This window comes from Cygnus olor, chromosome 9 (assembly GCF_009769625.2).
Source record: "Cygnus olor isolate bCygOlo1 chromosome 9, bCygOlo1.pri.v2, whole genome shotgun sequence".
NCBI classification, from domain to species: domain Eukaryota; kingdom Metazoa; phylum Chordata; class Aves; order Anseriformes; family Anatidae; genus Cygnus; species Cygnus olor.
The window spans coordinates 18,435,832-18,462,057 of NC_049177.1; the positions used below are offsets into that span (position 1 = coordinate 18,435,832).

The 26,226-nt window shown below is 41.6% G+C and overlaps 1 protein-coding gene across 7 annotated transcripts in view; it reads right to left on the minus strand.

The window, feature by feature from the left end:
* SOX2 (SRY-box transcription factor 2) overlaps positions 1–26,226 on the minus strand; it is a 275,994-nt gene that overhangs the window by 36,857 nt on the left and 212,911 nt on the right. For 6 of the 7 annotated variants that reach the window (XR_005822346.1, XR_005822347.1, XR_005822345.1 and 3 more), the window contains one exon: positions 1,992–2,268. The exons of the other annotated variant lie outside the window; for it this stretch is intronic. The gene's annotated coding sequence lies outside the window, so the exon portion shown is untranslated. The remainder of the gene's footprint in view (positions 1–1,991; positions 2,269–26,226) is intronic. 7 annotated transcript variants of the gene reach the window in all.

Here is a 26,226-nt window from a genome sequence, read left to right on the forward strand (position 1 = left end):
GTGTCTGTCTGTCCGCCCTCAGAGCGAGCAGCTCGGGCAGGAGGCGCATCCCTTGCCGTGCTCTCTGCGCTTTTTTTTTTTTTTTTTTTTTTTTTTTTTCGGGGTTTGCCTTACAAAGCCCAGCGGCTCGGCGACACCGCCTGGCTCCGCTCCTCGCCCGGTGCCGCGCTCCCCGCGCTGGTTTGCGCCGCGCAAGTTCCGCAGGCAGCGGCGGCCCCGGGCGCTGCCGACAGGGGGAGCTGCCAGCCGCCCGCCGAGGCCCCGGAAGGGGGGGAGCCCGGCGCTTAGCGGGGTCGAGTACAGATCTTCAGTCTTGGGGGATAAAAAGAGATTAAAGGCTAAATTCTTTTTTTTTTTTTTTTGGTATCAATTTTAACCAACTACGAAAACGTAGAGCTTTTATCCTTTGATGTTTCCCCAGAAAGAAACTGTTATATATCGGTCGTGAAATTACATCGCTTCGGAGCCAGCGAACCAGGCGCGGAGTGGTAAAATAATTTAATTAAAAATAATAATAATATGAGGACCCGAGCTTCCGCAGAGGCACTTCAAGGCTGACACATGCCCCTCCGTCTCCCCTCTCCCTGGCTCTCCCAGGGCTCGCCGGCTTGTTCGATGGGAACAATTAGGAGCGGCACCGACCCCCGGCAGCCTGGGGCTCGGCTCCCCGTGCGCCCCGGGCTGCGCCCCCCTTTCCCCGCGGGGCCGGCTCCGCAGAGGCGGGGTGCCGCACAAAGGCCCGCCGCTAAAACCAGGCAGCAGCCGCCGGTCTTTTACCATATTAAGCATAAATCAAATTGTAACCGGCTACCCACTTTCCCCCTACTACAAAAACTCTTCACCTGTATTTAAATAGCACGTCTTTAATTACAGCAGTTGGGGATGTATGAGGCTGAAATGAAATTAGCAGTCATTACCAGTCCTTTAACTCTGTGGTGCTTTTGATCAGCACTAAATTAGCTTTCCAGTCCTAACAAAGGCTCTATAGCAAGCAGTGGGCTGTAAATAAGACAGCTCGACCTGCCCTCAACACCTTTTCTCTTGTCAATCACAGCTCTATCATTCAGCCCAAGATTAACCTTTATCTACCAAATTCTTACCCCCCAAAAAAGAGGAGGGGGGGAGAGAGGGGGGAAAATCCAACCTCAACTTTGCTAACTGTAACTAAAAAGAGCTTCCCTTTAAATGGCATTATAATGAGCCCAAACGTCAAAATCGATCTTCCCCGGCCCAAATTGCGGTGCGTCAGGAGGCAGCGTTAGCCGGCGGCAGTCACACGCCGCGATTTATTCGCAACTTCCCCGGGCACTGCCCCTTCGCCCCGCGTCTCCCCTCGGGCCGGACCCCCCTTTGCCAGCCCAGGAGCCGCCGGGGGGGTGATGTCCGCGGCCGCCCCGCTTTTCCCGGGCGAGCCTGGGGAGGCGGGGAGCGGGCGGGTGCGGGGTGCGCGGCACGCAGCCGGCAGGGGGCGCCAGAGCGCGGGCGTTGCGCGGGCGTTGCGCCAGCGCTGCGCGCCCAGGTGAGCCCCGGCCGGGCGGCAGCCCCCAGCCCGCAGCCGCCCCCGCGGAGCGCCTCCAGCCGCAGGAGCCTTGCGGGGGCAGCGGGATCAGCACCGCGCAGGACGGGGGCACCGCGCAGGGTGGACACCGCGCAGGATGGGGGCACCGCGCAGGATGGGCACCGCGGTGCCGACCCCGCTCCGCGGCTCTCCCCGCGGGGTAACCCCGGCCCCGGTTGAAGCAGTGAGAGCCGGGGCAAGGGGCAGGCTAGGGGAGGCAGCGCTCCTGCCCGGAGCTCCTCTCGCCAAGCGGCTGCCACTGAAATTCGGTGAAAGCCGAAGCCGCCCGGCGCGCACCGGTCCCCGAGTTTCACGCTCGCCAGCTCGGAGCGGCGGGTCGTAGGTGGGAGCCGGGTTTCTCGATCGTTTTAAAGGTCACGGGGGAGGAGGGGGGAAAAAGTGTGAATGTCAAAGTTGGGCTGCAGCTACTTACATGTCCGTGCCAGAGCAGGGTGGTGGCCAGTTAGCAGTTTGATTGGCAGCTTACAGCGAAAGTCCGCGCGGACTCCTGAGCCCGAGGCAGCCCCGGGGCTTCGAGCACTTTTCACCGGACAGAGGCAGCTGAAGGAAGCTCGCACGTCCCCTTCTCCTCTCCTCTCCTCCTCCATCCAGGACGGAGAATGAATCCATTTCGGTTTTTCTTCCCCCGGCTCTCCTTCCGTTTGCCTACACATCCTCCAAGTCCTAGCCCTAGCTTTTAACTGCAGTCCCTGGAACAAGAGGGGAAAAAATCGTTTATGGCTTAAAAAATCCAAATGGCTGATTCTGTGTGTGTGTTATAAGAATGCACCCACAACAACAAAAAAGTCACTTCTCTGTCCCCCACCGTACAGCAGAAGAATAATAAAAAAGCTTTATATTTTTGCAGTGGGTATTCAAAGATAATTTGATGCCATTGTTTCTGCTACAGATGGTTCTTTTTAATACAATAACACTGCTCTTTGTGCATACTACACACAATAAAAATCGAAAGCGTTCTCCTGAATAACCATTTTGTTCTCGCTTGTATACAGGCCAACAAAAGCTGCCGTGAGGTAATGGGTTCTGTTTATTGAAGCCATAGAATAGAGGTTTGATAAAGATTTTTGTATATGGGGGGGGGAAATTAAAATAAAGACCTTGCAAGGTCGAGCTGATCTCCGCGTATTTATTACTACTGAAATATTTTATCAATATATTTCTTTGAGTTGCAGCTGCAGGGTTCCCTCCTCCCCTGCCCCCCCGCGCCCCAGCCTTAATCGGCCCAAACATCTGTTTCTTTGAATTTGGGGAGATCTGCGGTCGGAGCCAGACCTAAAAACCTAGACTTTGGGAGCGAGAGGGGCACCGCAGCTCCGAGGCGAAGGCAAGGAGCGCTGGAGAAGCGAGGCAGAGGAGACCCTCCCGTGCGGTGCCTGCGCCTATCTTTGTGCGCGCCGCTTCGCAGCCCGCTGCCCGCATGCACACACGCACACAAAGGCGCAAAGCGGGGCGAAGGGCCCCCGAGACCGGCCCCGGGGATTTCCCGGCGTGTGAACGCGGGCGGGTCCCTGCGCCCCCACGTCCCTGCGCCCCCGCAGCGCGCAGCCCTCGCGGCCAGGGCGCGCCGCAGCCAAACGCGGTGCCCAGCGCCCGAAGCGTCCCCGCAGGTCGGGGGCGTCGCCGCCCCTCACCGCAGCGCTCGGGCTTCAGCCTGGGAAGCGAGCCCCGAGCCTGCCAGGGTGCCCCGGGCTGCGGCAGAGTTCTTGAGCGTTGCTAACTTTCTGCCGAGTCATGAATAAATTAGCACCGCTCAAAGGGAAGGGTGCACGGGGCGCAAGGACCGGGAGCCGCAGCTATTTCTGAGCTGGAAATTGCTCCGCGGGTCAAGAATTGCGCGGCCGAAAGTCTCCCCGGTACCTAGGGTTGAATCTGGTTGCGGCTGTAGCAACTGGAAGAGAGCCCCAAAGCAAAAGAAAGTGCTTAGACAATAGGGCGCTGCGGGAAGTTGTTAGTCACTGCCTGTGTTTGTCTACCTTTCTATAGGAATTAATGCCACAGTTCTCCGTGCCTCTGTAGCCGGGACTGACAGTAATCCACCTCTGTGACTTCTGCCCTTTGTGTTTTCACAAAACTCGGCTCACTTGTAGCACGACAACAGCACGGAATAATGACTTTAACCTTCAAACATTCTTTAATTAGCTTTTTCAGCAAACTAAAAGATGCTCAAATGAGCCCTTTGACAAAAACTGACCCGCGCCTTCAAATTCTACTTTCACTTTTGGGACTAAGACGTTATTGGTTCACAACTCGTCTGAAGTCATCTAATAAGGGATTATTTAGGAACTATTACCCACACGCCAATTAAAGCCTCTCCGATGAAATTCGGGAGACAAAGATAAGCATCAAAACGGAAAATTAAACTATTTGCACATGGCTTGTTTTTCAACAACCCATTTTCTATCTCAGGATAAACATCTTGGAGCCGGCTCGCCCCGCCAGAGCGGGGAGGGTGCGGGGAGCCTCGGCGAGGCGCCTCGGAGCCCCCCGACCCCTCCGGTCCCCCGACGACAGCCCCCGGCACCCGACCCTACAGGCTCGGCGCAGGGGGGCTGCGCTCCCAGGGGCCGGGGGCTCCTTCCCTTGCCAGGCTTCCCTCCAAGAGCCGCCTGCGGGGAGGGTGGCGGAGCTCACCTCCACCTGCGGGACTCAAGCAACCTCCGGTCATTTTGCAATAGCCTCTAAACGCAAAGGGGAAAAAGAAAAATGAAATCGGGGGAATAAAAGATCCAACCGTGCCAAAGTTGAAACCGTGCAAGTGCTTTCCTAAACTGGTGGCACTGGGGAAGAAAGTACCGCTCCTCCTGAGGAGGTATTTTATTACTCACAGCAGTGAAGGAAAGGGATTAGTAGGATATGCGCCTTTTGCTACCTATAGAGGTTCTTTGGGTTAAATGTGAACCAGACTCTCAACAGTTTAATACTGACTTAGGAAGGAAAGATGATTTTTTTTTTTTTTCCCAGACAAAGCATCTCGATGGCTCAGAAATTTTACGTCGTTCTTAACCGCTGTATACAAATCTTGGGGAGAGTTTCCAGGGAAATTACAGCAGCATCCTACAGCAAGCTGACAAAGAGATTCCAGGAATGCCACGCATCTAGGAGGGAAATACGAATCCCTCTCTTTAGCCTGAAGCACGAAATTGGCTTAAAGCTCATTTTGCAGATAACCGGAAACGAAATCATCAGTGCGTGGGACCGGCTGGCTGCAACTTTCTAACGCGCTGTATCAATGGCTAAGACTTTCTAGAGGAGGAGAAAAAAAAAAAAAAAAAAAAAAAAAAAAAAAAAAAAAAAAGAAGCGTGAACCACAGGTTGGAAGGGTTCTAAAAAAAACCTCGCATCTCAACTCGCATTTTTCGCTTTGCCCCGCAGAGGGTTTTGCTCACGCACGGGCACCGATATACTTAAGCCTGTGTCCCGAAAGCGGTCCCACGGGATGGGAAATTGAGCGTCCCAGATTTTGGCATTCACAAGTCATTTTAGACTCGGGCGAATAAAAAAAAAAATCTGCACCTAGCAGTACAGATACAATATCAGATCCCTCCAAATCTGCGAGCGAGACCTACACCTCTACATTGGCAATCCGACCAGAAAAGCCCCGTAAGGAGTTTGCCAAGAGGCGCTCTCTCGTAGAGGGGCTGAGTGCAGGACCCTCAGCTGTGTCCCCAGCACAAATCCTTCCTGAACCTGGGGGGTCCAACCCAGGGGAAAGCACTGGCCCTGCAAGAGAGCAAGAGCCAGGCTGCTGCCGGCGCTCCTCGCCCCCGCCAGCATCTCCGCGCTCGCTGCCGGGGCTGTGGCACACGAAGCCCCCCTCCGGCCGCCCCGCGGTCCCCAGCCCTCCTCCCGCTGTCCGCGGGGGACTGGAGCCCCGCGGGACCCCCCCGGCCCTGGAGGGAAGCTGCGGCTCCGCGCCCCGCTCCGCCCGCGCGGGGGATGCCCCTAAGTTCTCAGCTCGCTTTCATTTCAACTAATTCCAGGTTTTTCTAGCCCCAAAGCCACGGATGTGGATTCTGGTGTGCTGGGAGTCTGCACAGAGATCATACAGTCCTTGCAAAGGTTAGAGAGGCTTCCCACCACCTCTCAGTGTTAGGAGAACATTTGTGAAACCCCGATAGCTGTTTTTTAAAATTATTATTATTATTTTTTAATTGTCCTGGGACATGATAGTAAAAACTCCAGTTAATTAAAAGCAAAGAGCACTCACTTTACCAAAGCGGCTCGTGGAGAGCTGCGGGTCTGCACAGCACGCAGGCCTTTCACTGTACAGAAATGGATGTACGAACTTCACACGTCTCCTGAAATTGAAGATTTTTCGACTTTTTTTCCCATGATTGCTGTAAGAGACCTCTTCATTTATTGCTTCAACATTTACCGCAATATTTTTGCTGCCAATTGCAATGGATTGCTGCACTGCCAAATATGCCTTTACTGAAGGATGACCACCTGGTAAAGGATACATTTCTCCTCGAAAAAGGAAAGAAAGTATAGTGCTAGTAATATTCTGTCATCATTTTGCCCAAGTATCTCTAGGATTTGATACCTTCCTTTATTATTACAACTTTCTCTGTAGTTGGGCTCCTTTTACACGCTAAGATGAAGTTTTTGAAGAAGTTAAACTTCTTTGCAATAGCTAATTAATTAATTCCTGGGTATGTTACGTCTGCATTACAGACAGTGATTCCAAAAATAGTTTGGTAAATAACAACAGTAATTTAAAACAATTTACAGACAACATGCATATATGTGCACACAGTAAGTAATACTTCACATACCCATGCACATGCTACGCACTACATGCATGCCAGCATACAATCTAATGCCTGACACAAATACATGGCATGTAATACTGGGCATTTACAGAACCCTGAGACCCCTTTCTACACATATACTTCCACACATACATATGGAGCTTGAATGCATTCTTACATCTTAAATGATGAGAGAAACATAATTTTGAATGCTAATTCCTGATTATGTTACTGGGGAGCAAGGTGGAAATCCACAAACCACCTCAAAACTTCTGTTTCCATTCACACTTCTTGTTGCTGTTAGCAGCCTGGAACTAGAAGGGAGAAAGCTCATCTTGGCTGGAGGCTCCCAGTAAAGTCCGGAGAGCACTTCACCGGCAATGTTCTGCCTGGCACTTGTTTGTAATCAATCACTTAAGATGAAAGGTGAATTTGGAGAGGTTAATTTTTTTTTCTCTATGGTTTCTGTATGTTTTCAGGTAGTCCATCATCATCACCACCTCACCATAGTAACACCTGCTGACCTTTAGCCCCTATCCCCATTACCTGCAGTAACTTAGAAACTTAGTGACTTTATGTTCAGCTTGTTTAGAAACACACAGATTTAGAGAAACCCTTACAAAAAGCCATTTTAGGACTCAAGATGGCAATCAGGGTCCAGAGTGGACCACAACACATTGTGCTCAACACTTCTCCCTCTGAACAACATGGGCATGAGGTAGGAATCCCTTTACACAACTTGAAACCCTGCACCAGTATTATAGAGGAGCAGCTCCAATGTTCCTGACAGGTCAAAAATCCAGGTTACAGCTATTTGAAAGAACATTAATACATGAGAATATGCATAAATGAGGGATATCTATTTGCAGCAGGAAAAGGGCAAACAACTCAGACTGTATCTGGCATGGAATTAAAAAGTGTACAATAGATTAGATATCAACCACTTCTATCAAATCCAAGGCCCAGGAACCTAGGGGGAGGGAAATGCGTAAAAGCAGACGTTTAGAAGGTAGAACACCCCAATTAACCTCATTATCTTTTACAAAACTGTACTATTAATATTCTGAGGTTTTCAAACTACTGTTGTTGTTGAAGAGAATCTGTTGACTATAGCATGTGTTTTGCTGTAGTCTCCCAAATCAGCATTGCCCTTCTTAAGGTCAGGGGAATGTATCTTAAAACATTCATATATTTAAAAAATATGTATTGTTATTTTAATAGGCACTGTGGATAGTTTAATTTGTATCTGTATTAAATTAAACATATGGTGAACAGGGTATAATAGATTTTCTATAATTTAGCTGCCAATGTGGCAACAGAAGCCAGTTACTCTCACCAGCAGACTTGTCAGTGGTTTGTTTACTAGCTTATTTGAATTAAAATAAAGCTTCGCTTCTGCTGACTGCACATCATTATCTATGAGACCATAATCCTGCTAGCAAATCCTATATCTTCCAGAACTGGCTCTTTTGTTTGGGATTACTGAGAGCTTAGCCTATAACAAAGAGGAATAAGGCATCCCTCTCATCCTCGTAATTAAGTGTGGGGAGTAATTTAGAAACAAACCCAGAAAGATGTACAATTCGGAGTTCTGCTTCTATACAGGATTGGGGAACAGAAGAGGCCAAACACTGATTATGTTAGCACAATGTTTAAACCATTAAACTACTGTACAACAGGAATCCAGCTTTTAAAAAGAAATGGCAACTATCAATAATGTGTTAAGTTGCTTTATAGCTGAGACATTTTTTGCTTATCTAAAGGTATGCTGGAAAACTTGGGTGGAGCTTAAAGACTGAAGACTATTTTAAATCTCAGATTTTTACATGCACACACTACGTACATGTCACTCTTATAACATCTCCATTTTGAAATAATTTAATACATAAAGCTTGAATCATATTTTAAAGTCTCTCTTATATAATCTCACTATCTTTGAATAAGAATATTCTCCAGAAATAGGAATATCTCTAGCAGCTGAACATACTTGTTTAAGTGCTATATTTTAATACCACCAAGATTCATATTTTCCTTTGGGAAAACAAGTAAGTTGGAAGTTGTTACATTTTAAAGTCATCTTAGAAATGACCATAGCATCTGGAAAAAGAATAAAGACTATTTTAACATGGGTATTCTGAAGTCAGTCAAACATACATCAGTGATCTTTGTTGCTCTAGCTGTACTCATGTCTGTTCTCTTTCTGCTCAAAACAAGAGTTACGTTATATACAAGTTGTAGAAATTCACAACTAGGTTACAAAAAACAGAAGTCTCAGGAGTATACAGTTACACAATATCTATTTGCAGAGGGCTTATAAGGACAGGGGTTGATTTATAAAAGTCTTCAACATTAATTGTCACAGATGGGAATTCTGAGGACCTCTATGAAACCAAACGAGGCCCTAGTGAATTATAAAGCAGGTCCTTACATTTTAAAAACATTTAGGCAAAGTGACAGTTCAGAACATCTGTTAGCCTTCTGTCTGAGTATAAACTGGATGTCATGGAGTGCACAGCTGTAGGCATTTTCTGCTTCTTTTTGCCAACATCTGTCACAGCATTAGAGTAATATAGGTAATTATCAACACCTCATATAAACTGTTTGCTATTTTGATTTCTGAATAAGTAAAATTAGCATTAGACCCTTTTGGAAAAAAAAAATCCAGGAAGGGAAAAATATACATTCCCTTTCAAAGCTGAATGACAGAGCTGATCATTTTAAGAGAGCTGAAATTCAGAAAAAAAAAATCTCTACTACAAATAAGGTCCTTAGGATAACATAAAACACTTAGGTGAGAACAAGTTTAAATATTCTCTCTCTCTCTCTCTTAAAAAAAAAAAAAAAAAAAGACATCTGAGTCTCATCTGTCATAGCAAAGAAGATCAGTAGCAAGAAAAGACAGGAAACCGTTAATCATCCATGTTTTTTTCCATGCACATGCAGCTGTCAAATGATGTATGTTTTACCACAATAACAAAGCCAAGGGCTCATCAGTACCAAGCAATTTTACTGTCAGTTGGTCATCCTCCTCAACATCTGCAGTAAGAAAAAGAGATCACCTTGAAGTGATGCACAGAAGCTGGACCTGACTGGATGCTGATGAAGGGAGTGGGGTACTAAGTGGCAGGGCTTTCAGGAATAGAAGCATGTTCCAGGGGTCCCCCAGTAACTGAATGGAAAGATGTAGACTGGAAGAGACAAACAGACCTTCAAGCCATCTCATCAGGACCACATTTGTTCCCTTTTCACAGCAAGAGATAGAAACCACTGGCCCCTCCTGAAGATCACCTACCTGATTGTGGACAACACAGAGATTTCAAAAAGTGACCAGGTATTTTGGGTTCCTAATCCCTGGAGGCCCAGGTGATACACTTTATCTGAGCATGATTTGTGGAAGGCAGTTGCTTATCGTTTGTGATATTCAGACTCCTGTGAGATGTTGCTAGCTGAAAACCAAAATCATCAGCTACCTTTGGAAACAGTGGCCCACTTGGTGGTTGTCTTAATGAGAGACGTGCACTGCCCAGTCTTTTGGAGCACAGGATAAAGAACAGTAGAACAACAAAGCAATGCTGTCAAACAACAGCAGTGGAGACCATGTCAGTCTGAACTTGCAAGTATGAGCCTAGTGACAGAAAATAATCATGTGGCAATGAGTTTTACAACATTATATGGAAGCAACAATCACATCCAGTTCATATGTATTTTGCTTTCACCACAAAAAGAACAGCACCTCTGCTAGAAGTTAACATTCCAACATGGAAAGCCTGAAAGAAGTGCTGCTCGCTCCTTTCATAAAGAGGAGGCATATGGAACAAAGTGGTCACTAATATGCTATTTTTAGTGCCTGAACTACAGTCCAGAAGATAATACCCAATTACTTGATATAGTGCTCTATACACTGTCTGAACAACAATAGTGGACTGAGAAGCAAGAGAAAGCACCAGAATATGGTTTTGAAGTCATTCAGATTTCATGTATTTTATTTTCTTCTTAAAATAAAGGCTTTGAAAAGAGGTATGGTGTTGTCCAGGTTGAACGAGGGGGGCCAGAGAAGAGTTTAAAAGGAGATGAGAGCAGATGGAGGTTGAGAAAGAAGAGAGAGAGACCTTGACTACAGGAGAAAAGAAAGAGAAAATGCATCTGGGGTGCACAGTCAGAGAAAAGCATCCACATAGCTATAGCATGACATAGGTGTAGCTGTAAGAAAGACTACATTCAGGACAATCTATACAGTTGGGGTCAGTACAGGATTTTACCAATTCTACCCTAGTTTCCACTCTGCTAGTGTGTGATTTGTGGTAGCTAAGCTGCAGACTTTTTTTTTTTTTTTTTTTTTTTTTTTTTCTGTAACCTCTGCTAGCAATCTAGTAATTTTACCAAGGACATAGAGGACAACTGTGAGCCCATACCGGTTGAGACTGATCTAACATTTTTGGAAAGGGATGCCTAGAAACCTTATTGTCTTGTTATTGTTATTATTTTTTTCCTTCATCTTACTGCTTCTTTAACATTCATTACATGCTCCCTTCTAATTTCTCTTCACACACAGTCAACATTAGCTGGAGTTGTAAACCTACTCCATGCAGTCTGGGGTCCAGCACTCCAGCAAGGACAATTCAGTGACAGGACCATTTCTACTGTGGTCCTAAGACACTTGGGAGATGTTTGTAGACTGCTCAAGATGTAGGTTGGGACTACTTCTTTCAAGATCCCATACCTCCAATGAGCAATTACTGTTCTGTTTTTTCTCGCCTATCACAACTCTGCATCCAGGTGGATGTGAAATAGATTTATACCAAATTATAAGCTACAGGATAAATATTTTTCCTCCTACTTTTGGTTTCAATGCTAAGATTCTTAAACATTTATTTTAACACTTGCAAATAAAACTGTCTTACCTATTCTCATCACCCTACTACCTAGATGTATTGTTCAAATGCCAAAGAGTACGTGAGCTATTGCTGATCACATAATAGATGCCTACACATTCACTATACTAGTAACATTTATTACTGAAACAGATTGTTTTGTAAAGAGCTCTGAGATACCTAGGCCATAAAAAGTGTGATATAAAACAAAATGCTATTCAGTTCAATAGATGTCTGATAAGAAAAGAACCCTAAAATTTGAACAGTTCCTCCTCCCCTTAATCAGCCCTAACAATGGTACCCCAGTCTCAGCACTCCTGCACGCAGCAATATCTGTCTTTTAAAGAGAGGAATAGGAACGTGCCACTAGCAGAGCACGCTCATTGGTGGAACATTGTTAGGTGTTTTATAATTGGTAGTTTTCAACATCAGCACAAAGGTAAGGGCTTTAGCCTTGAATACTACCCACTAACAATATACCCACATACAGAAAACTAGTGCTAAATGTATTTATTAAAATAAATGCTTTAAAATAGTCTGCTTTTCATACAAAGTAATTATCTTACACTATGTGTAAAAGGTACTTTTGTAATCAATGGTATACAACCAGCTTCAGATGCAACCACACACACACACCCCATTACACAGTGATGCTCATCAGATTGCATGGGACTGAATCATTTCATTATGTTCTGTAGCTTAATTCTTCAATTCCTGTAGCTTCAGCTGGAATTCATCCAGATCAGCCCTGTTTTCTAAGATAAAATCAAAATACTTCAAGGCCACAACCACCAAGTAATACAATCAGCTCTAAACATAGAATAAGGTATTTCATACTTTTTAGAGGCTCATAGTTCCTGCTCTAATAGTGTCAGGGCAACAGGGATTTTTTTTTTTTTTTTGGCACTTCTAGCCTGTTAATTACCAAAGGACAAGAGAAATATGTTGTGGGTATGCGTGAATTTTGTAGCAGTCAAAATAGGCAGTAGCAGCCAGCTGGAGAATTTTAAATGCTCTAAATTTTCACAAGTTCTGGCTAAGAAGCTAATCACTAGCAAGCTAATGCATTAATTATTTTATACCTTGGATAGTGCAGTACAGTCAAGAGATAAAATACAAAACAAAACAAAACAAAAAACCAGAAAATATACAACATAGTAACAGGTCATGATATTTCCACTGAACTAGACAAAAATAACCTTGCTAGTAGAAATAGGTGAATAATCATATGGGTAAAATGTTTTAATTACTAGAAATGGTTAGTTTCATTTGGATATCTGTAGAATCCTATCATCTCTCTTAATTAATTCATTTACAAGTATTTGGATGACCATCAATTTATTCATAGAAATGTTTGAGAGTTGCAGGCTATGCAAATTCTGTTGCTAATTAGTTAATGGCAACATTCACCCTGTCGGGGCTGACAATCAGACACTTGTGCATATAATTCTCACACCCACAAATATTTTCTCATAAAATACTCTGGAAAGTTTCTGTACTTGTGTAGAGTGGACAGTGCTGATCCTGGCTGGCTTTTCCCCCCCGGCATCAGTGTTTCCATGGCGAGTCCTGTGTAGATCTATCTTGTCTTTTTTATGCAGTGGGCAGTTAGGGATAATAATGTAGTTAGTGGAGAGGTATGTTCTATGCTATTTTTAAATATGCTGATGATAGACAACTTTATGGTCCAGACCCAAAAAGGCACTGGGAAATCAAAGCATCCTAGGCTCTTCATTATATTCATATTTATGAGCCTCCAACTCTCAAGTAACTGACTTAATCTTTTAAATGTTATATCTGGATGAGATTGAAATGATGCTGGCTGATCATCAAATGACAGTGATACGATTTCTGTACCTTTGATTTTGTTCACTATCTGTAATGCACATATACAATGTGGCCCTCACTGCTGCTGAGTGTGCAGTGACGGTGTCCAGGACACTTTTTATCACTGGGAGAAGCAAAAGGGAACTGTGCTGTTGTTTTTATTATTATTAATATTTTTTAAGTCATTGAGATTCTTTTAAAATGTTACAATAACACTATTCAGGTAGTGACCTAAGCTAAATTAGAAAACCAGAATTCTTATGTAGAAGACTAATTTAGCCCCAGTATTGTAAGACCCTAGGATCCTGTTCAGCCTTAGGTTTTTAAATAGTTCCACAGGAAAAATTCACTTACGTGAACTTAAGCACATCAGTAACTGCTGGACTGGAGCCTTGGTGAGTCAATTCATATTGCTATTACTGCTCCCCCAGAGCCAAATGCTTGAAATTTGTCTTTTTGTGTCCTTTTTCTACATTTACTCATGATAATAATCTAATCTTGCATACTAAATGTCATAATATCATTTAGGATGTTCCAATTATGGAAAAAAAAATATAATCCAAGTGAAAAGTCCTTTGCAACATACATCTCCTCCCCATCCTAGTGCCATTAAAATGTTCAATTTCAGAGGAGCTAGCATAATTTTCTTTTCCTTCCACTCAATTTTTTTGCCATTCATTATATTTCCATTACAACTCTGGAAAAAGATGTACTTCAGTGGATGATAACCGAGACTATACAGTTTAATAGATGAAGTAGTTATTCTACATTTCAGAATGACTAAATTAAGTCCTACTAAGAATGTAAAAGTTTTACTTTTTCTTTTCCTTTTTTTTTTTTTTGGTATTATTTTTTTCAGGACGCTTGTTGCAAATTAGCTTATATTACTTTTCTCAAAGAACATGTTTGATACAAAACATTACATCCTTAAAAAGCCAAATTACAAACAATGATGCATGCACACTCACAGCAGATTGCAAAAGGTCAGGCACTTCCATGCTCAAAACCACACAAATCCTCATTTGAGCTAAATTACGTGCCCTTCCCACTTTAAAATACCCCCAAATGGGAGAGCTTTACTGGGGAGAATGAGTAACAGTTTATTTCTAATATACGTAAGTAAAGTTAGAAGTTTCAGGACTGTAATCAGGCGTTTCAAGTGCTTTCCAAGGACTTCAGAAAAAGTTAAGAACTTCACAGATTTTAGGACATGCAGTTGCAGATTCACATGGCACGCTTATAAGACCCGACTACACGAAGTGTGAAATCACAAGAATAGTTGCGCTACAGCTGTGTCCAGCCCTGTGTCCTTCTCCAGCAGTAAAAGTCAATTATAAAGAACCATAGGGAGGTATAGAGAAGAGAGTCAGGATCATAAAGGTTTGTCACATTTACCCATTATCCAGAAATCTGAAGTTAACTTTTGAACCTATTGGCCAATTTAAATCAAATTTGACAGAGGGATACATAGTCTTAGAGATAAATTCTGTAAAAATCAGGAACTGCAAAGAGAAAGGAACCAAAAGCAACATTTCCAGTGTAGGAAAGACCAGAACGCAAGGAAACAGCAACCTAGTCTGGGTCGCTGCCCGCTAGCCAAGCTACCATGTGCCCACTCAGCACAGCCCTGGCTCAAGAAAAAGAAACAGCGTGCACTTCCCCTTGTCCCCAGCGTTGTTAGAGGACAAGGCAGCAAGTTTGGAAGGATTTTTTAATGGAAACTGGAGAGATTGAGGTAAGCCATGACAGTAAGAAAGGAGAATTTGAGACTGTTGCACTAGGTTGGTGGGTTTCAGGATGTGGAATAAAAATTTGTAGGAAACTAGACTTCATTAGTCCTGCTGCTAGTGGAAAAACATGTTTTAAATTACTGCTGTTATTATCCTGCACTTCAGACATCACAGGAGAATGCTGAGATTGCAGGTGTCAGTCAGAAATCGAGAATCCTCTTCCTGTGACTACAAAAGCTGATCATTCAGAAGAGACACTGCCCAAGACTTCAACTTTTTCTTCCTTCTTTCCCCTGGTGAGTGTACATCAGAAATAGGGTTGCAAGTTATTAAGAGCTATTTTCTTGGACCAAGAAAACACTTCTTGGTCAGGTCTGGGAGAATCCAGTTATTTCTCACTGGTTAGAAAAACTTGCAAATTGTTCCTTCTCTTTATTCTGTACTGCTTTTGTCATAGAGTCACGACATCATTGGGGCTGTATGTCTGCCACACAAACAAGTGGAACAGCTCAACCATCTTGCACTCTGCTTTTTCTACACGAGAGGATTCTGATTTTTTTTTTTTTTTAATAGAATGGTTTTCTTTGCAGGATTAGCTTCACAGGGTGTAGTTACTTGCCATCCAAAAATAATTTAAACATGGTTCACTTGCCGTTGGCAAGAAATGGTTTGTCTGCCTGTACTAAATCAGAATAAAGAAATATGCAATAGAATCCTCAATATCTGCATGCAATGATATTGCACGTAACCATAACATTCAGCTATGGAAGCTACCTCTTCCTTCCTGTTTCCTCTATCAAAAGTTTAAAAGAGGAACTGCCAAATTTCATTTAGCTGTTAGACCGAACAGCTTCCACTGGACTTGACAGAGAACCTAATGTTTCCATCAGTGGCCTGAATAGCCTTAACTGTGAGCACATTGCTGAAAGCCCATTGCCTAGGGCACAGCGTACTGCCGGAGCTGTAGTGCAAATTCTCAGATCCTTGTTTCAAACTACTCAAAGATTGTTGAACCCAAAGATTGGGTATATGACATTATTCATCTTTGGTTCAGGGAACAGAGGAGGAGAATGGCTTTCATTTCTGGCTAAAGGTGTGTCTGGCTTGGAATTCACTTTTATTTGTGGCTCGTTATTCATATCTTCATTTGGGTTTTGAGAAGAGATGATGTTGCAGGATTTATACTTTATCATAGATAAGTACTTTATAAAGCTTAGGATAGACATTTGACATTGAAAAAAACCCACAAGTCTGTATGTGGTTGGAACGGCAAAAGCACTCACTGATATTAGCAACATTTTCTCAAGTCTTTCCCCAGAAATTTCTGTGCCTTTTTCCTCTTAATATTACATTTCAGCCTGTGAGCCAGCCTTCCTCCTGCCAACACGTGCTGGAACATAAAGGATTCTGAAGCAAGAACAATCTGTCAGCTGTAAAACAATAGTAGGGCCCTTTTTTCACATTTTCCTCACACAAAGTTGGCCATGTCTATCTAGAGACATTTGGATAATATAAGTCAAATTAGGTAACAGAGTGAAAACAAATTTAGAGCATTAGTTCAAGTAAAGCAAATCCCTGTGAGATTACTTTTATTCTGAATAAACTGGCTTTACTTTGTCTCTATCCCTGCCCCACTGAGTTAGTTACTTTTTCTAATAAATCTTGCTTTTGTTAAGTTTATTGCTGTACAGATCATGTCACACAACTATTTCCCCCAAAGGAGAATTCTTCTCTCCTTGGAAAAAGACACACTGGAGGATTAAAAGTGCATGGAGTGCACCCTTCCCTTGCTGTGATGTGTATACTGATGGGTGTGGACAACTCTGTGTCTGCTTTGGTCTTGCTCTGAACCAGACGGATAAAACCATCTCTCACCCAGAATACCTGCTTATATGGTATTTAGCATTAAGCTGTTAAGTCTACAGAGTGTCAGGGAGTATCATCTGCAGACCAGCACTGCAGTAACACATCCTATGGTTCAGACTTTCCTTGATTTTATCTAAACACAGTGCCTCCCCCCCACCCTTTTTTTTTTGAATGATAAAATATAAGGTGCCTGCAAGAGAAAAGAATGAAGTTAGAAGGGTGCTTTCTTGCTATATGCTGCTTACCGACTAATTTGATTGTTCTCTCTAGCTACTATCACTCATTCAACAGAAGTTGTGCATATACTGCAGTAATTTAGTAGATCTTTTGGTACAGACTACAGAAAGCTAGTGGGGCTGGCATTGTGAAGATCCCCTTTCTGCACAAGGATTGCGAGGTAGTGCAGGCAGCACACTGAAAACTCCATTATCCCCCCTCCCGTACCAGTCAGCAGCAATTAAAAGCAGTAAGAGTTGGCTGAGTCACGCTACTCCAGCAGCAGCTGCTTGCCAGGGAAAATGTCTGGAATCTTACAGCATTGCAGAACCTCTGGGCAGCCTTACATACAGGTCCCGCACTCTTTCCTCAATCCCGTGTCTGCTCAAAAGCCAAACAAAGCTATATACAGCCAAGGGATCAGGTTTGGCGTTGCATTATTTCCAGGCTTGTTTTTTCCCAGAGATTTATATTCAAATCAGTCAAAATGATACTGTTAATACTCCTGTTTTTTTTTTTTTGAGAGAGATTCATATGTTGCTAAGACCTCATTTTTATGCTCAACTCTGTCCTTTGTAAGCTTAAAACGAAAAATTATTCATGCTTAATATGTAAAATTTGAAACAAACTTCTATCTTTGTTATGAAGCTCCCAAGTTAAAACATTGCTTCATTAGAGCTTTTTTCCCTTAGCTTAGAAAAAGTAGGAATTTAATAAGAAGGAAATACAGCTGTACACTTGTCATATTTATTTTTGATCTTCAGGGCAAACAAAATGCATGTTTGAGCATAAATATAATATAACACTTCCTTGTTGTGTGGCTGTCCAATAATTTTAAAGAAACTTTGCTACATACAGTATAACCCAAATTTCTGCACTTCTATTTGTTCATACTATCCTTGTTATTAAAATAATTTATCTTTTAATTTGAAATGGTGAGTGCTATCAACTGAGATCCTTAGAATTTTCTCCATAATGATAGACTAGTACTCTGAAAGGTGCCTTTTGTATAGGTTAACTTTTTTCTTCTCACGGGAGGTTTCCATGGGCTTTGAGATTATTAATTCTCAACATTTTCCTAGAGTTTCAAGGGGGTTTCTTTTCAGTTATCTGGGGTTCAGATAACTGAGCTACATGGACATAAGGACTAAGAACTTCTGTCTGATTTTGTGATAGCCTATATTCTGTAGAGCATTCAGAAGACAGATCTAAGGTTGTCAGCAGCAGCTGATGCTGCAATAGTTTTCTCAGCAGTCGTGCTTGAACATGCTGCATCACAGCACACATGGGAGGTGATTAAGGCATAATTAAGTAACAGTAGAGCATTACTGTAGCCAACTGAAGATGGAAGAAAACATTATTCACAAATTTATTTTCACTAAATAATCCTGAATTGCAGATTATTCACCCAGTACAGCCTAACAGCTGCTCACTGCAATTTCACACCCTTCTCCATAACAGAGATGGAGTTGTGATGGTATCACCATTGCAACTCCGGAGATGATTTATCACTGCAACAGGTTTTTCATCCTAGAATTACCATGGAATGCAGAACTCAAAGCCAGTGTTAAAAATGTAATTTAAAAATTACAATTAAATTCAATTATATTAAATTAATTTTGCACTTCATAGTCACTCTCACATCACTTTCAGGGCATGTAAACAGAAGGCAGAGGTCCCTAATGAAGTACTTTCATTAGCTTGGTTCATTTGCTGTGCTAATGCAAACTAACTGCTGCTGGGATCAACTTGTGTGAGGCTGCATGTCTGTCCTTGAGATCTACTGTTCCCTTCCGTATCTACCACAAAGCAAGGAGCTGGTCCACTTGTAGCAGAGAGGCTGAGGTCCAGGCAGAGCCTGGAGCAATTTGCAATGAGGCTTGCAAATCTCATCAGCCAGTATATATTTAACTATCTAGCTAATTGCTTCCAGCTGTAATTCCTTTCAGTGCAGTTGGCAGCATGTACTCCTTTTAAGTTTGTTGGGAAATACAACGCTATTCCTTCTTTGCCTTTCTTCACCAAACCTACACTGCTTTCAACTTCCCCCACGAATTATTTGGTATATATGGACAAGTCATATGACCATAAACACTATATAGTCAAAAGTGATAATAAAGTCTCATATGGAGATACAACTCCAGTTTGTGCACCTCGGTGACTCGGAGCCAGGTGCCCAGCTGAGAAGACGAGCACAAACAGAAGCACTTCAGTCCTTTCCTGCAGTGTTCAGATTCCTCAGCTTTGAGTTACAGTCACATCTTACAGAGTAATTTAATTTGCATATATTTGGTTTAAAACAATACAGTGACCAGTACGAAACCACTGCAACGTGAAGTAATGTATCAGTCTGCTTGGTGAATTACAGGGATGTATGGTGATTATCAGCTAAATCTTGGAAAAGCCACAAGCCCATATATGCTTTTCATACAATGCCTTTCATACAGGGTTCTCTAATGATTAAAAAAAAAAAAGGCTACATCTTAAAGTCATACAAACTTCAGTACCAAGAGGTAACACCTGCTCACAATTGCGAAATAAATCATGCCAAAAGTTGGGATCTCTCAGCTATCCCGAATTTCTAACCAGTTGCTTGTATTAAGACTTGACCTACACATGTCCTGTTGTGAGCCCACAACATACCTGCCACCTGAGTCAAGGACGAGGGAAAGCGCTGGCTTTGACAGGAAGTAAATTGGGCCCTGCTTGCAACAGGCACAAGGAACCTGCTAGTTCAGAGACATTTCCAAGCTATCACAGGGGGGAACATCTTCCCACTCTGCATGGAAAAGAAAAGGGACCGGCAGTGACAAGGGAATAACAGCCTCTCCGCTAGAATACATTCAATCCAATGCTGCCAACAAAGAGGGAAAGGTTCCTAGTTTTCTGTTTGTGATTACACTGTTTTGTCATTGCTGTCAGGATGTGCCTATGCAATATGTGCCTCTCTGATGTCTCGTGCCTGTATGTTTCATTTTTAGCTGAGTGGGATGTACAGTAATTAGCCACTCATTCTCCTCGTCTATTCTCTGCGTTTTGTTTCGTTTCCTTCACTTACAGGATTTTGGCAAGCCTTCGGCCTTATTGGCAACTCCTTCTCTTCTCCCCCATCTGAACCTCCTCTGTCAATTTTCTTCTCACTGCTTGGGAGATGACAGTTTATATATTTGTACACACAAGTGAATATGCTAATATGCTCCAAATATGGACTTTGCAATCAAATTATCATGAGTTTGGTGGAAAGCTTTTCTGGATTGTTTCCTCTAAAAATATAGCATGCCTACTGCAAACAATTTACAGCCAACAAAATATTGTTTGAGTCAAGCATATGTGGTGGAGCTGATGGATTTTTAATTCAAGCTGGAAAATTTTTGTTCAGGCATTTTTTTTTTTCATTATGATTTGTTGCCTTTGGGTTGATTTTTGCTTTAAGCATGCGAGCTGCTCTCATTGACGTTACTGGGACTTACATGTGCACAAAAAGTGGGGAATGAATAGCTTTTACGGGCTTCAGTTTGATGGAACAACTTCATCTCTTCAGTTAATGCTGTACAGCACTCCATGGGTTTTTATCTCACACCTGAAATTTTACAGCTAAAGGTTCTAATTCAAAGATCCCTTTTTGAGTTCTTTTCCTTCATGGGAATCAGTTGCAAATTAGCATAAAGGATGCAGAATCAGGTCCACAAACAGCAAAGAATAGCTATTTCAACTACTTCAAATGTTTAATTGGTATTTTGGTTTTTGAATATTTTTTAGTTTTCTCATACATATATTCATATTTAATAAATAGAGCTTTAAAATTTTGCATGTGCTAAATGAAGAAACAACTAGTTTGATACTGCAAGAAAATTCATAATATAATATTTAGAGATACTTGAAAAATCCAGACCAGTCAATGATTTTCCACCTGTTTTTGAAAACCAATCAATCTCTGTGGAAATTAAGCAAGGGTTTTCTGCTAGATTCCTTTTCTCAAAATTGTAGGTTTGGAAATACACTTTAACATCAGGACCTACTTTTTGTGGTTTTATGTTCATGTAGCTGCATGTTCAGTTGAATCAGTCCAGCTGATCCAAATGAAAACCAACATATAAATATATAATTGAAAATATGAATATATATATATTAATATATACATACATATATCTATCTCACTCTATATTTTTTTTTTGCTCAAACCAGATCAAAACCTAATCACATACAACTGTTGTCTGCCTGGAGCAGTAAAGGCACAAAATGAGAGAGTGCTGAAGGGTATGGACCAGCAATTACTCTCATTACAAATAAAATCCCACCAAAATAACCTGAAGGTGTAAAGCAATAACATGTACCTATAATAGCTAAAATTTAGTTTGAGGCAGTTTAAGAAAACAGTAATTGATCTCAGCAACCTCTCTTTGTAGCAAGGCACTAAAGTGATACTACAATTTGTCACCTCAGCTGCAGACGACATGCACTCGTGCTAACTCAGCAGTCATACAGCTGTACGACAGCCATGGTTGTACAGTACAGCATACACATGTAGCAATCATGCAACAGTGTTGCGCTGATCATTCCACTCTGGCAAGTGTGTCAGGCTAACAAGAAGTACTGCATGCATCATTTTCTCTAGCTTAACATCATTTATTCCTTAAGATGCAGGCGCCGCTATCTGGACACTATAGCATTTTGAACTGCTGGTCCTTAGGGCCCCATGAAGCAGCTCTTACATTTTCCACTAATCTCCTTTTTCCCTAGTACTATACATTTTAAAGAGATGCCATATGGCACTTAAACAGAGAAATCATATGGTGTTTTGCCCTTTCTTTCTAATTCCATTGGCTTTACATTTCTCAAGATGCGTTCCCAGTTGATGAACAACGTCCTTAACCTCTTGAGTGGTCCTGGACGTCCACTAGACATGCACCAACATGATACTTGTGCTGACTTCTAATGTATACTGGATGTCAACAATGCTACTGTCATTCACTTCAGCAGTTGATTTGCTTCTAAACATACTATAAGGGGACTCTATTATACCACCCCAGAGTAAACTGAAAACATAGCAGAGCTGCTACTATGATACAACAGCACATTTCTATCAGTGGCTTCCAGTTCTCAGGCAGAGAGGAGTCAGAAGTCATGGTGTTAAATGGCTAAGGCTCCATGAGTAGAATTGAACTCTGGAACATAAAATGCACTTTTTTGTTGATGACACCCTATCTGCATGCATTTTCCTTTCAACAGAAGATAAATAACTGTTTCCGCATGCCTTTTTTATTGTCTAAGGAGCAGAGCTATAGTGGTTTTGTGAAAGTTAAAATTCCTTTTAATGTGACTAATCTGTGTTTCATAAAAAGGAAAGATCACTATGCAGTATCACAGATAGCATTAGGATACAGAGAGGCATTTTCTTTATCAGGAAATTCACATATGATCATGGACCCTTCATGCCCTCTTGTTACATGAGACAGAGTACAAAATCATAGGAAAATGTTCACAATCTTCTCCCCCCCCCCAGCTGCAAAACAAGCCTATTGTATATCTTGAGAATGCAAATAGCGTTACTGTCCAGTCCATTTAATACTGAATATTTCAAAATGCCCTATAAAAGCATGACACTCGCTTGTGCCTGTGTATATTTATCTATAGAAATAAGACAGAAGAATACATGCACAAGTATCGCTTGCATATCAAACTAATGGTAAATGCTCATCTGTAGGAGTGATTGGATACAAAAGCAATTGCAAGTGTTTATGCAGTACAAACACAGAGGTGAAGTTAAAACACCTTTGAAAATCTGACCCATATTATCCGCAGTAATAAGGAAATCCTCCCTCTAAAGATAAAAGAGAAAGTACCCTCATTATTTAGTCAGACCTTCGCACCATGAAGACCCAACCACAGAGGGGTTATCAAAATGCCCTTAGAATAATAAAATCAAGCATTGACACACTAAGAAGCAAAGTTTTAAAGTGGAGGCCCCCTGACAAGGCTCCGCTTTACTCTTAGAGGCTGGCTGGTCTGATTACCACATCTGAATGCCCATAGAGATACAATGCCGGATGTTCATTAGTGGAAACTTCTGTCCTAACAAGAACATTATTGCAATTATATCAATTAATACCAGCTGAGGACATGTCCTGTAATTCTTAAATACAGCAAAACTAAAGGAGACTTTCAAAGATTACAATTAGGCTTCTGAATTGCAGGTGGTGCAAGCTGGATGTTTTCAAGAGTGCCTATAGCCCCAGGACCGCATGCTGCCTATTCTCTGTGCATTCAAAGCCCTACATAGGCAGACATGGCAGTAGGTCAGGGGAGAGGTGAGGAACAAGGAGCAGAGCTGGTAGTGTGAAAGCATCCCCCTGAAATTTAAGACTTATTTTCTCTCTTTCTTGTAAATACATTTTCAGTATTCCTCACTGCATCAGTGACTAGAAGTCCTTCACTACAGGACTGGTATGCAGTATGCTTTTCCTGTAAGTGTGTTACAACCAGTATCAGTTACTGGTATCAGTTACTGCACTCAGTGCAGGCTGGGTCATGACTTTGAAAGTGCAGGCAGGGTTTCAGTGGCACTGATGCCTGAATGAGTGTGGATTCAGACTTCTGGCTTTACATTTTTCAAGTAATTCTAACCGTGATTCTTCTCTTGTCTGATCATGAATGACTCTGGAGACTGGTATTTAAAAATGTGATTATTTAAACACATACCATAATACACTGTTCACAAATATGATAAAAGCAAGCTAACATTTGCACATATAGTCTTATTTTACTGTTTAAAGTTATAAATATCTTTGCTTTTGCTTTCTGTGAGAAAATATTAGACTTTTTCATGTTTACAAAGGAGTGTTATCAGTCCTGTCACATTAGCTTTTGTCACCTAAAAACTACCAAACTGTTTACATCTGTTTGACTCACATTTGGTAAATAACATGGAGATTTTCAAAGGCAGACAAATTTTCTGTTTCATATTTAGACACTTGAAATTATGTCTCTTCCCCCCCCAGTAAAACAGCATACACAACTTGAGACCACCACAAGAGACCACCTACTCAAAAGTCTAAATGTAGACCTAGCTGTCCTGCATCTGAGTGTCTTGATCATTACAGCATGTACTGAAATTGATTTAAAATTGGTTGTGATACACACAGAGACCGCAAAGTGCTTTTCAGTGCTAGCAGAGGTGTTTTGGATTTAATCTGGCATCATCCGGTATTCAGACAACATAAAGAATGTCTTTGAATTTTTTTTATAACTATTCATGTCTTCGTGTTGGTTCAAATGTAAAAAATAAAATGAATTAAATCCACAAAATAAATATCACATCATTATTAAAATAATCATCTGAAGATAAACCAATGGATATTCAATGCCACAAGTTTATGATTCCTTACTGCTGACTTTGCCCATACCAAGTAACAACTGGGCCAGGAGATTCCCAGACACAAACATTCAATAGTATTTCTACATTTATGTGTTCATCCCAATTTTAAGAAGCTGCACTTCTTAAGTTTTTCCTTGCTTACCATAGAGTTCAGTTCAAGCTCTGTTAAATCTATAAAAATCAATATTGAGTATATGTATTATGTGACAGTTCCATCTAAAAGTATCTGGTATGGAATATGGGCCAGATACAATAGAGCAGCCAAGCACATGTAATTTACCCAACAAATCTAACGCACTCCCACATTGATTTTTGCAGTTTTGTAGCCCCTAGTCACAGAGCGAAGAAAAATGGCTTACTCATAGAGTGTGCGAGTACTTGGGGCTACATCATGTTTATCGTAGAGCCTTTGATTTGGGTTGCCTTTTTGTTATCTTTGTTGATAGATTTTTTAGGTCATTTGATACAGTTCTCTACTCTAAAACATTTACTTCTATGGTGAGAAAATAAAAATAATTTTCTGGATTGTTCCAATCTGTTGATTATTTTTCCCAAACTTACAGTGTACAGCGGGAATATTTTAACAGTTCCTATGTGCAATTATCTTAAGCGAGTATGAACAGAAAATTGTATATAAGTAAGGAGATGAGCTTTCAATAATGTATTAATGTACGTCGCTCAGGAACTAGAATAAAGGGATACCAAACATATTTGAATATACAACTACAATTAGGACATAAAGGACATTTATGAAATGATGTGCATGTACACTTGTATAGCATAAAATATTTATGTGTTTACTAAAATTTTATTTTTAAATTATTTCCAATCCTAAAAGGATAACATAAATATATTTATAACATATATATATATGTTAATAGTCATTTAGAAATTGTAAATGGGTAGATTTATCAACATGTATTAAAATAATATACTGGTCAGAAATATCTGCTTTATTAACCTATATATATATTTAATAAATTCAATCAGATTCTATTAGCATGTGGACTTAGGTGACAGTTGATAATATGTGTCCAGACTGAAAACTTGAAACCCCAACTTAATGAGAAAAACCTAAAGGATTTAGGCATGTTGCATGTCTAGAGTTCCCCCCCCCCCCCCCCCCCTTTTATTTACTCATAAGTATCATTAATACCAAAGATCGACAACCTTTGGTCCATGTATGTCACTCTCTCTCTTCAAGTCTTTAGTAGTTGCATGCTTATCTATTTCAGTCAAATGTATTTCTTATCGAAAAAAAAAGAGTGAGCAACCTGACAATACAGTGTTATCGAATTTTTTCAGCTGAGACCCACATGTCATTCAGCATTCAGACATGCTTGTGCTTGATTGATGGATGGGTTTGTGACAAATAAAACTAGGATCAAGAGCTTTGCACCTTTTCCCCCATCAGGAACCAGAGTAAAGCATAACTCTGTAACAATGGCAGGATTAGGGATGCATTAGCTCTCCATCGACCAAAACCATCCATTCCCATCAATACTTTGCACTTAATAACCTGAAGCTATGATAAGAAAACAAAAGAAGGAGAAAGGGACAGGAGAAAACAAATCAATAGAAGAAGGGAATGTCTGAAAGATGCACTGTCCAAATGAAGAAAATTTTTTGCTGAATTGCTAGGATAATGCCCCTTGACAAGAGAACAATGTACTGTCAAGGTTTATCAGTGAGGAGGCCAATTGGCACAATGTTAAGCACAGGTTTGGCATTTGAGTGGTGGCACTTACTGTAGCTATAAAATACATAATGCCAACATGCAGATAATTACTCATATTGGTTTTGTACTAGCAGTTTGGATACACATAAGGAACACAATTACATTTCTAGGTGTCCTGAAACAGATGCTACGAACACAAGGACTCATCCACTCCCCTTGAAGTGTACATGATCATTACCGGGCTGATGTCTTTCACTAAAACTTTACTTTAAAAATGCTATTAATTTCTACCTGAAATTATATCTTTTCTCTTCTTACTATTAATTTACATCT